This window comes from Nycticebus coucang, chromosome 10 (genome assembly GCF_027406575.1).
Source record: "Nycticebus coucang isolate mNycCou1 chromosome 10, mNycCou1.pri, whole genome shotgun sequence".
Lineage (NCBI taxonomy): Eukaryota > Metazoa > Chordata > Mammalia > Primates > Lorisidae > Nycticebus > Nycticebus coucang.
In genome coordinates, this window is record NC_069789.1 from 69,109,535 (window position 1) to 69,122,047 (window position 12,513).

Genomic DNA, 12,513 nt, shown 5'->3' on the forward strand with positions numbered 1-12,513 from the left:
AAAATCTGAAGGAAATAGACCGATACTTGGAAGCACGCCACCTTCCAAGACTTAACCAGAATCAAGTGGAAATGTTGAACAGACCCATATCAAGTTCAGAAATAGCATCAACTATACAAAACCTCCCTAAAAAGAAAAGCCCGGGACCAGATGGTTTCACGTCAGAATTCTACCAAACCTTTAAAGAGGAATTACTACCTATATTACTCAACCTGTTCCAAAATGTAGAAAAAGAAGGAAGACTACCCAACACGTTCTATGAAGCAAATATCACCCTGATCCCCAAACCAGGAAAAGACCCAACAAGAAAAGAAAATTATAGACCAATATCACTAATGAATATAGATGCAAAAATATTCAACAAGATCCTAACAAACAGAATCCAGCAACACATCAAACAAATTATACATCATGACCAAGTTGGTTTTATCCCAGGGTCTCAAGGCTGGTTCAATATACGTAAATCTATAAATGTAATTCAGCACATAAACAAATTAAAAAACAAAGACCATATGATTCTCTCAATTGATGCAGAAAAAGCTTTTGATAATATCCAGCATCCCTTCATGATCAGAACACTCAAGAAAATTGGTCTAAAAGGGACTTTTCTTAAACTGATAGAGGCTATCTACAGCAAACCCACAGCCAATATCATATTGAATGGAGTTAAATTGGAATCATTTCCACTCAGATCAGGAACCAGACAAGGCTGCCCATTGTCTCCATTGCTTTTCAACATTGTAATGGAAGTTTTAGCCACCGCAATTAGGGAAGAAAAGGCGATCAAGGGTATCCATATAGGGTCAGAAGAGATCAAACTCTCGCTCTTCGCAGATGATATGATTGTGTATCTGGAAAACACTAGGGACTCTACTACAAAACTCCTAGAAGTGATCAAGGAATACAGCAGCGTCTCAGGTTACAAAATCAACATTCATAAATCGGTAGCCTTTATATACACCAACAACAGTCAAATTGAAAAAGCAGTTAAGGACTCTATCCCATTCACAGTAGTGCCTAAGAAGATGAAATATTTGGGAATTTACCTAACAAAAGACGTGAAAGATCTCTATAAAGAGAACTATGAAACTCTAAGAAAAGAAATAGCTGAAAATGTTAACAAATGGAAAAACATACCATGCTCATGGCTAGGAAGAATCAACATTATCAAAATGTCCATACTACCCAAAGCAATATATAATTTCAACGCACTCCCTATTAAAGCTCCACTGTCATATTTTAAAGATCTTGAAAAAACATTACTTCGTTTTATATGGAATCAGAAAAAACCTCGAATAGCCAAGACATTACTCAGAAATAAAAACAAAACAGGAGGAATCACACTACCAGACCTCAGACTTTACTACAAATCGATAGTGATCAAAACAGCATGGTATTGGCACAAAAACAGAGAAGTAGATATCTGGAATAGAATAGAGAACCAAGAGATGAATCCAGCTACTTACCGCTATTTGATTTTTGACAAGCCAATTAAAAACATCCAGTGGGGAAAAGATTCCCTATTTAACAAATGGTGCTGGGTGAACTGGCTGGCAACCTGCAGAAGACTGAAATTGGACCCACACCTTTCACCATTAACTAAGATAGACTCTCATTGGATTAAAGATTTAAACTTAAGACATGAAACTATAAAAATACTAGAGGAGAATGCAGGGAAAACCCTTGAAGAAATTGGTCTGGGTGAGTATTTCATGAGGAGAACCCCCCGGGCAATTGAAGCAGCTTCAAAAATACACTACTGGGACTTGATCAAACTAAAAAGCTTCTGCACAGCTAAGAACACAGTAAGCAGAGCAAGCAGACAGCCCTCAGAATGGGAGAAGATATTTGCAGGGTATAACTCTGACAAAGGTTTAATAACCAGAATCCACAGAGAACTCAAACGCATCAGCAAGAAAAAAACAAGGGATCCCATCGCAGGCTGGGCAAGGGATTTGAAGAGAAACTTCTCTGAAGAAGACAGGCACACGGCCTTCAGACATATGAAAAAATGCTCATCATCTTTAATCATCAGAGAAATGCAAATCAAAACTACTTTGAGATATCATCTAACTCCAATGAGACTAGCCTATATCACAAAATCTCTAGACCAGAGATGTTGGCGTGGATGCGGAGAAAAGGGAACACTTCTGCACTGCTGGTGGGAATGCAAATTAATACATTCCTTTTGGAAAGATATATGGAGAACACTCAGAGATCTAAAAATAGATCTGCCATTCAATCCTGTAATTCCTCTGCTGGGCATATACCCAGAAGACCAAAAATCACAACATAACAAAGATATTTGTACCAGAATGTTTATTGCAGCCCAATTCATAATTGCTAAGTCATGGAAAAAGCCGAAGTGCCCATCGATCCACGAATGGATTAATAAATTGTGGTATATGTATACCATGGAATACTATGCAGCCTTAAAGAAAGATGGAGACTTTACCTCTTTCATGTTTACATGGATGGAGCTGGAACATATTCTTCTTAGTAAAGTATCCCAAGAATGGAAGAAAAAATACCCAATGTACACAGCCCTACTATGAAACTAATTTGGGACTCTCACATGAAAGCTATAACCCAGCTACAACTTAACAACAGGGGGAAGTGGGAAAGGGGGGGGTGGGTAGAGGGAGGGGAATCGGTGGGATCACACCTGTGGTGCATATTACAGGGGTATTTGCGAAACTTGGTAAATGTAGAATATAAATGTTTTGGCACAGTAACTGAGATAACGCCGGAAAGGCTATGTTAACCACTGTGATAAAAATGTGTCAAATGGTTTATGAAGTGAGTGTATGATGCCCCATAATCATATCATTGTATACAGTTATGATTTAATAAACAAATTAAAAAAAAAATCAAGTAAGAGGGAATCCTCCCTAACTCATTCTATAAATGATTCTATAAAGACAGAATCATCCTCATATCAAAGCCAGGAAAGGATACAAGAAAAAAATAAAACTGCAGACTAATATCCCTCACAAACATAGATGCCAAAATCCTCAGCAAAATATTAGCAAAAGCCAACAGCATATCAAAAAGATAATCCATCATAATCAACTGGGTTTCATCCCAGAGATGAAAGGATGGTTCAACATAGGCAAATCAATAAATGCAATTCACCACATACATACAATTAGAAACCAAAACCATATGACCATCTCAAAAGATGCAGAAAAGCATTTTACAAAATCCAGCATACTTCACGATAAAAACCCTCAACAAACTAGCATAAAAGGAACATACCTCAAAATTATGAAAGACATCTATGACAAACCCACAGATGACATACTGAATAAGAAAAAGTTGAAAGCATCCCCCTAAGAACTAAAACAAGGCAAGAATGCCCACCGGCACCACTTCTATTCGCACAGTGCTGGAAGTCTTAGCCAGAGCGACTAGGTAAGAGAAACCTCCCACTCAGGGGTATCACTTTTAGGAATCTAATGAGGAGACATCTGTAGAAAGAAGTTCACAAATGGATGTTCACTACAACAATGTTTATAATGGAAAAAGATTGTACTCAACTTAGACTCTCTCCATAGTGTTGGCACAGTCATAGAGAAAGAAATAAAGGCTATCCAAATTGGGAAAGAGGAGGTCAAACTATCCCTATTAGCCAATGATATGATCTTAAACCTACAAAACCCCAAAGATTCCACAAAAAGATTCCTAGGACTGATAATTAAGTAAAGTCACAGGTTAAAAATTAATATGTACAAATCAATAGCATTTTTATATTCTAATAAAAGTCAAGCTGAGAGTCAAATCAAGAACTTGATATCATTTACAATAACTCCAAAATACATATACACTTAACCAAGGAGGTAAAAGGTTTTATACAAGGAAACCTTTTACAAAACATTGATGGAAGAAACACTGATGGAAGAAATCACAGATGACACAAATGAATGGAAAAGCATTCCATACTCATGGACTGGAAGAAGCAATATTCCAAAAATGTCCATACTTCCCAAAGTGAATTAAAGATTCAACACAAGTGTCATCAAAGTACCAATTTCATTTTTCACATAAAAAAAAAGCCCAAATAGCCAAAGCAAGGATAAACAAAAAGAACAAATCTGGAGCCATTACTGTATCTGACTTCAAATTATACTGTAAGACAAAAGTAACCAAAATAGCATGATACTGGTATAAAGGTAGAGATATAGACTAATGGAACAGAATAAAGAACCCAGATAAAAAACCATACAGTTACAACCAACCTATTTTTGACAAAGTAGATAAAAATGTACAATGGAGATAGGACCCCCTGCATTCAATAAGTGGTGCTAAAAAAACTAAATAGACACATATGCAAGAATGAAACTCGATCCCTATCTCTCACCATCTACAAAAATTGATTAAATTAAATTCTAGATTGATTAAAGCCTTAAATGTAAAACCCGAAACCATAAAAATTCTAGAAGAAAACATAGGAAAAACTCTTCTGGACACTAGGCAAAGAATTTATGACTAAGATAGCAACAACAAAAATAAATGGGATTTAATTCAACTAAAATGTCTCTATACAGAAAAGGAAATAATCAACAGAGTAAATAGATAACCTACATAACATGAGAAAATATTCAAAAATTATACACTCAACAAAAGGCTAACATCTAGAATCTACAAAGAACTCAAATCATCAAGAAAAAAACCAAACAGCTGTATCAAAAGGTGGGTAAAAAATAGGAACAGATTTTTTTCAAGAGAAGGTATACAAATTGCCAAGATGAAAAAAAATGGTCAGGGTGGCACCTGTGGCTCAGTGGGTAGGGCACGGTTCCCATATACCAAAAGTCGAACTCGGCCCCGACCAAACTGCAACAAAAAATAGCTGGGTGTTGTGGTGGGCGCCTGTAGTCCCAGCTACTTGGGAGGCTGAGGCAAGAGAATCGTCTAAGCCCAGGAGTTGGAGGTTCTGTGAGCTGTGACGCCACAGCACTCTACCGAGGGCAATAAAGGAAGACTCTGTCTTCTAAAAAAAAAAAAGTCAGTATCACTAAAAGTCATCATCAGGAAAATGTTAATTAAGACCACAATAAGATAACACCTTACCACTGGCAGAATGGCCATTATTGAGAGGTCAAAAACTAATAAGTATTGGCACAGAAGCAGTGAAAAGAGAACACTTACACACTGTTGGTGGGAATGGGAATATGAACTCAGACAACCTCCTTAGAAAACAGTATGGAGAGTACTCAAACAACCAAATGTACACCTACCATTTGATCCAGCAATTCTGCCAACGGGTATCTACTCAACATTAAAAAAGTCATTTGTAAAAAAGATATCTGCACGTGAATGTTTATCATACAATTCACAATTTCAAAGATACAGAACCAAACAAAATGCTCATCAACTTATGAGTGGATAAAGAAAATGTAGTATATAAATATATATACCATAGAACACTACTCAGCCACAAATAGGAATGAATTCATTCATGTCTTTTGCCATCAACTCAGAAGGAACTAGAGACTATTGTCCTAAGTGAACTATTTCAGGAATGGGAAAACAAATATCACTCATTTTCACTTCTGAGACCTGAACAAGGGAGATGATGTGGATAGTTACAACGCAGTATAATAGAGTGAGGAAGGGATAAAAACCTACCTATACCTACCCACTGGGTATAATGTGCACTATTCTGGTGATAGAAGCCTTCAGCATCATACGATTCATCCATGTAACAAAAGACACTTGCACTCTCTAAATCTACTGAATTAAAAAAAAAAATTGAGTCTTAAAGAGCAAGATATAAAAAAGCTGAAGGAATGCACAGTGATTTCCAAGATATACTATTAAGTGAACAAAGTAAGGTGCAGCAGGATGCTAATATTTGTGTTTGTATGTGTGTGCACGTGTGCACGCTTGTGTGAGAGAGGAGGCTGTGGCAGCAGGATTTATGTATCAGCTCACTTAGCAATAAAATTGCCCCAGCAGGTTCCTAGGAACCTGGACACAGTAATCACCTCCAGAAAGAGAAATCATGTGCCTTTTGAATTTCGGAGCATGTGAATAAATCAATATTTATTAATCTAAAGATCCCATTGCCATCACCATGGGTTCACACACACGCTAGCCACTAAAACTGTCCAATTGACATCTCTGTCTCTCTCTCTCTCACTCTGGTTTCCACACAATGACTTTGCCAACGTTGTTCCCCTCTTCACTTGCTTCTTTGGACACTGTATATATTCACGTAAACCATACTTCTAACACATGCCCCCTCCTTCTAGGACACAGTTTATTCATCACTCTGAAAGAAATCTCTTTTGAGCTGCATATCTGCATGTCAGTCAGAATCCAATCAGAAATCACACTAGTAATTTCAATAGAGAAAATTAAATATAGAAAATGGTTAGTAAAAGATGATTTGCTAAAGCTGATAAAAGAAGTTTCTAAGGGAGAAAGAAGTCACTTACTCTATGGTTGTGGAAGAGTGAAAAAGAAAAAGATTAAGATATTAAAAGAGTCACTCCCCAGCTTTACTCCTGGTCCTGTATTTGCTTTTAAATTTAGCTTTATTAATACTTATTGATGGACATACAGATGCCTCTGCTTGATCTGTATACAACATTAAGTGAGCAAAGAACAGGATGTAATGGTGAAGTCCTTGTTCCCTGGTCTGGCATACTGTGACAGACAATGGCTCAGAAACACTTCACAAAATGGAAAAGTGACAAAAATGATCTCTAAGAAAGGAAAAAAAACAAAACAAAACAGCTGTAAGATAATAGTAATCATGCAAGCCCATGGGAACAAAAAAAAAGAGTGGAATTGAATCTTTTCCTAAACCTAAACTATCTTTTTATGAAATTACAAGTTTAAAATTATTAAAGCAGATAGCCAGAAGTCTGCTTTAATAAATAAATGTAAATACTTTTTGAAAAAAAAAATTTTATGCTATGAAAAGAGCATTGTGCAATTTTGAATATTATACTTATGTTTTGTGCTTTTGTGGCTGAAAACACAACACCTATCAAAATGTTCATATCTTTAAAACTTGGAAATAATTTTCTGACCTATTTAAAACTCTCTAAAACCTCAACAGAAGTTATTTTTTGTACATTCCAAAGTGTTTCAGCAGGTTGTAAAAAGCTATTTAATAAAAGGATATAATTTCTGATTAGTTGTAAGATTTTTTCACTTTCCATGAAGGCAAACAGTTGTTCTCACCATGGATGAGAAATTTAGAATGCTTTTATTAACTTTATTTTCCTGGCTCAGCCATCACTTCTAAGTTTTGCTGAGACAGATTACTTAATACTGATAATATTCTGTGGTGAGATTTTTCCATGAAGCATGTCTTTGTACTTGACGAATACTTAACACTTAATATTCCCAGTCACTTACACATTACAAATTCTGTCACTCTATCATAGAAGACAGGTCTTTGTTCTAATTGTTGTTTAAGTTCTTGGGGCCATTTTCTCTAGGTGAGGTTACATAGGGCATATAGTCTTTGGATCTTTGCCTATCCTCAAGGTGAATGATCTTACGTGAGATTCTTCTAAGTTTGAAGATGTGATTTTCTATTCTTTTATATGTGTAAATTCTTCTCAAACCCAAAATTCAAAGATTTTAATATCTCCTCCTGCATATCTAACAAGCATCTTAAACTCAACATTCCTATAGTAAACAGATTCCCCCAGCTGCTACCATCCCCAAATCTGATCCTTACATAATCTTTCCCATCACATGAGCAAAAACCTCATCCTTTCAGTTAAGCAGGTAAAAAACAAACAAACAAAAACCAAACAAACTGGTGTTGTTGACTATTATCTCACACACCACCACCTCCTATCCACCTACTTACAAAATATTCCCAGAATCTGAACGCTTGCATTCCACCACTCATACCGCATACCACACTGGTCTGAGCCCATATCATTCCTTGTCTCATTTATTGCAAAATCCAATGTTCTTATCTCCTGACTTGGGCCCTTGCTACCTATAATAGTCAACAAGGTTGAGTCAGAGTGACTCTTTAAAGACATGAATGTCACTCTGCTTAAAATCCCTCAGATGGCCTCTGTATGGAGCAATGAAAAAAGCCAAAGGTCATACGGTCGGCTACCATACTTCAATCTTGTTTCTTGCTGCCTCTCTGCACTCATCCCTTACTGTTCTTACTCCATCACTAGCTAAGAGGATTCCTTCTCAGTCCTTGAAAGTACAGGCAGGATTCTGCCTCAGGGTTTCTAAACTTCCTCTTTCCTGTCTTGCTGTGCTTTCTCCAGATATTTACAAGGCTAGATTCCACTTCCTTCAAATTGCTGCTCAAATGTCACCTCATCGGAGATTTCTCTGATCACTCATATAAAATAGTATACCTACCTACCACCTGATCCCAACATAGTCTAGCCACTCTACTCGGCTTCAGTTTTTTTGTCTCTTAGTACCAGCTGAGTCATATTTGTTTACTTATTATCTAGCTTGTCCCACTCAATGAAGGCACAGCCAAGGTTTTATGTGTCCTGGATCCCCAGCAACTAAAACAGTGCTTGTCCTTGGCAGGAAGTAAACAATGAATATTTGAATGAAAAACCTCCCCTCCACCACCAGAGTGCTACTGACAGTGAGAGAGCTTTCAAACTAATGAAAATTTCCTCTAGTATTTTTTAGGTTATTAACTAAGAAATGTCAGATCTCTTTAATTACTAAGTTTGGCATGTGATATCTCTGCCATTTCACTGTGATAATTTTTTTTTATTTTTAATTGTGAAAGTACATCCTCATTCTTTCAAATGCATATTTTGGCTTGTGACTATTTTCAAATTATTTTTTAGAGCAATTTTTGTGAAACCATGGATAATCAAAATTTGAATATGAGTTCCATTGTGGAACCAATGCAGCACAGACAGCTTGAAATACCAACAAAATGTTTGGAAGGATGTGGCTAATAAATGCATAGCACCTTGATGGTTTGAGTTCTGTTCTGGTGATTTTAGTCTTGAACAACCTGAGACCAAAGTGATAATGATGAGCTGAAAGTTATAGTGGATGTGAATCTGTCTCAACCTATGCATGAAGTAGCAGCAAGGTTGATATTACTATTCCAGTACTGGACCATTTGAAACACACTGGCAAGGTAAAGAAGCTAGCTTAGATGTGTTTTGCATGTAAACAAACATCAGAAGAAAAACTGATTCAGACACCTGAAAAAAGATGGAGGCCAAGTACCAGCTTCTGTGCAACCAGGCACAGTTAGAGTGGCAAGAGAAGACTCCAGGCATCTCTGGCTGGTGGGTTTTGCCCAGAGGCTTCCTTTTGGTGATACAGGAAGCCGGTGAGAGACTTCTGGACCCACAAGGAGGACAGAAGCGGTGGAAAACTGGCAAGTGGTAGGGGCGTCTGTTCGGTCAGAGGCTGCCTGCAGCTGTACCCATAGGAATAGTGAAACTGCAAGCAGGAAAAGCCTTACTTGTGGGCTGTTTGGGTTTTCTTGGACTTGGGCACTTGATTGAACTGCCTTGGGAGATCTTGGCTTGGTGTGTGCAGATGATTTTGGGCGTTTTCTGGGGCCCCAGTCTTTGCTGCTGAGCCGGAAAGGAGCTAATATCGTTCAGCTGTGGGTGAGCTGCCCCTGTGTGTTGCAGCATGGAGATCAGCCGGGAGATCTTGGGCGAGCAATCTAGTGACTGAGCTGCCCTAAGGCGGGGACAGAGACACTGGGGAAGTGCGGAGATCTAGATGTGGCAGATTAACAGCCTTGGCCTTCAGGGGCATAATGGGAGTCTGGACTTGGCACACTGGATAAGCAGGCAGCCACACCAAGAGATCCCAGGGTTAAGTGCTCTCCTTGGAAAGCTTCTGCTTGGCCAAGGTTCATAGTTTGGAGTGTCTTTTAAGTGGGCTGAGGAGACTTTTGGGGTCCCAAGCCTGTGGGGTCTGAGAGATCAGCAGAGGCCTCCAGTCTCCATCTCATACAGCTGTATCAACATTGTGATTAACATCTTATACCTCAGAAGATCACCTGTTGCCCAGACAATATTCAGCAAGATATATGTACTGTTTGGTTCTTTGATTTGGGGGTTTTTTGGTTTTTTAATTTTGTTTTCTTAATTTCAACATTTTTCTTTGGCATTTTTTTTTTTTATTCCTTCTTGTATTTTTTTCTTTCACTATTCTAGTTTAAATACAGTCTTCCATTTTTGCCTTCTTTAATAATTAGAATTTCATTCTTGCCAGTATTTCTGCCCCTTATTATATCCTCCCACCCCCCTGCTGTTATCCCATAAGGGTTCTTGCTTGTTTTGGTTTGATTTATAGTATTTTTGGCTTTCCTCTCTACCTGGTGGAGGTGGGGTACTGTGTCTGATCTGGCTGGCAAAGAGCTGTTGAACTCAAGGGAATCACCCAACCCAGCACCCCCAGAGGTTGGAGGTCTTCAAGGTTGGGTCATAGTACCCTACTATACACCTATATTACTCCTGTTTTTTTCTTTTGGTGCCTTTCTTCTTTTTGTCAATATTTCCTTTTACTCACTCACTCTTCTCTTTTTTCTTTCTTTTTAAAATCTTTTTTCCCTTCTTGCTTTTCAATTTTCTCATCCTTCGGGTCCTGTACCAAAAGAACTCATTAAAACTTTAAAGAGCAATAAGTGAAAGGATAATTACGGTAAGAAAACAGATACAAGAAAGCACTCATGAAGAGAAAAATCCTGGTAACACCAAATACCAGTTCAGAGTAACCCCTTCTAGGGATCATGAGGAAGCTACAGCAGAGGACTCCTCCTATAAAGAAATGTTAGAAATGACAGAAGCGGAATTTAAAATACAGATGATGAAAACAATGAAGGAAATTGCTGAGAAAGTGGAAAACAATCAAAAAACAATGAAGGAAATTGCTGAGAAAGTGGAAAATAACCAAAAGGAAATCCAAAAACAGAATCAAATAATAGATGAACAATATGAAGAATACAGAAAGGATATAGCAGAGGTGAAGGAACTGAAGCAGTCAATTAGGAAAATTAAGAATGCATAGAAAGAATCAACAACAGATTAGACTATGCAGAAGAAAGAATCTCAGAGGTAGAGGATAAAGCTCTCGAGATAACTCAGATAGTAAAAGAGGCAGAAAAGAAGAGAGAGAAAGCAGAACGTTCACTGACAGAATGATGGGACTCTATGAAGCATTCAAACATACGAGTTATAGGTATCTCAGAAGGGGAAGAAGAATGCCCCAGAGGAATGGAAGCCATTCTAGAGAATATTATCAATGAAAATTTCCCAAATATCACCAAAGATTCTGACATACTCCTTTCAGAGGGATATCAGTCCCCTGGTTGCCTCAATTCAAATAGAGCTTCTCCAAGGCACATTTTGATGAATCTATCTAAAATCAAGACAAAAGTAAAGACTTTGCAAGCTGCCAAAGGAGTACGCGCCAACTGATCTACAGGGGCAAATCCATGAGGGTGACTTCAGACTTGTCTAATGAAACTTTTCAAGGCAGAAGACAATGTTCATCTGTCTTTAGTCTACTTAAACAGAACAACTTCCAGCCCAGAATTCTATATCCTGCTAAGCTAAGCTTCAAAATTGACGGAGAAATCAAATCTTTTATTGATACACAAACATTGAGGAAATTTGCCACAAGACCAGTTTTACAGGAAATATTTCAACCTGGTCTACATACTGACCATCACAATGGACCTTCAACAAAGTAAACACTCAGAAATTAAAGGACAGAACCTAGTTTCCATAATGATGCAAAAGACAAAACTAAGCAATGGACTTTCACAAAATAAGTTGAATAGAACGCTACCACACTTATCAATTATTTCAATAAATGTCAATGGCTTGAATTCCCCACTGAAGAGGCATAGATTGGCTGATTGGATTAAAAAACATAAGCCATCTATTTGCTGTCTTCAGGAAACACACCTCACATCAAAAGACAAATTAAAACTCAGAGTTAAAGGTTGGAAGGCAATTTTTCAGGCAAACGGAATTCAGAAGATAAGAGGGGTTGCAATCTTGTTTTCAGATACATATGGATTTAAAGCAACTAAAGTCAAAAAAGACAATGATGGTTGCTTCATATTGGTCAAGGGAAAAATACAACAAGAAGACATTTCAATTCTAAATATTTATGCACCCAATTTAAATGCACCCAGATTCTTAAAAAAGACCTTGCTTAGTTTGAGCAATATGATATCCTATAACACCATAACAACACCCCTCTCTCAGAGCTAAACAGATCCTCTAAACAGAAATTAAATAAAGATGTTAGAGATTTAAATGAAACCCTAGAACAACTGTGCTCAATGGATGTATATAGAACACTACATCCCAAAGATTAAAGAATATTCTTCTCATCGTCCCATGGAACTTTCTCCAAAATTGATCATGTCCCAGGACACAAAACAAACCTCAACAGAATCAAAAGAACTGAAATTCTACCTTGCATCTTCTCAGACCACAAGGCACTAAAAGTGGAACTCAACTCCAACAAAAATGCTCAACCTCACACAAAGGCATGGAAGTT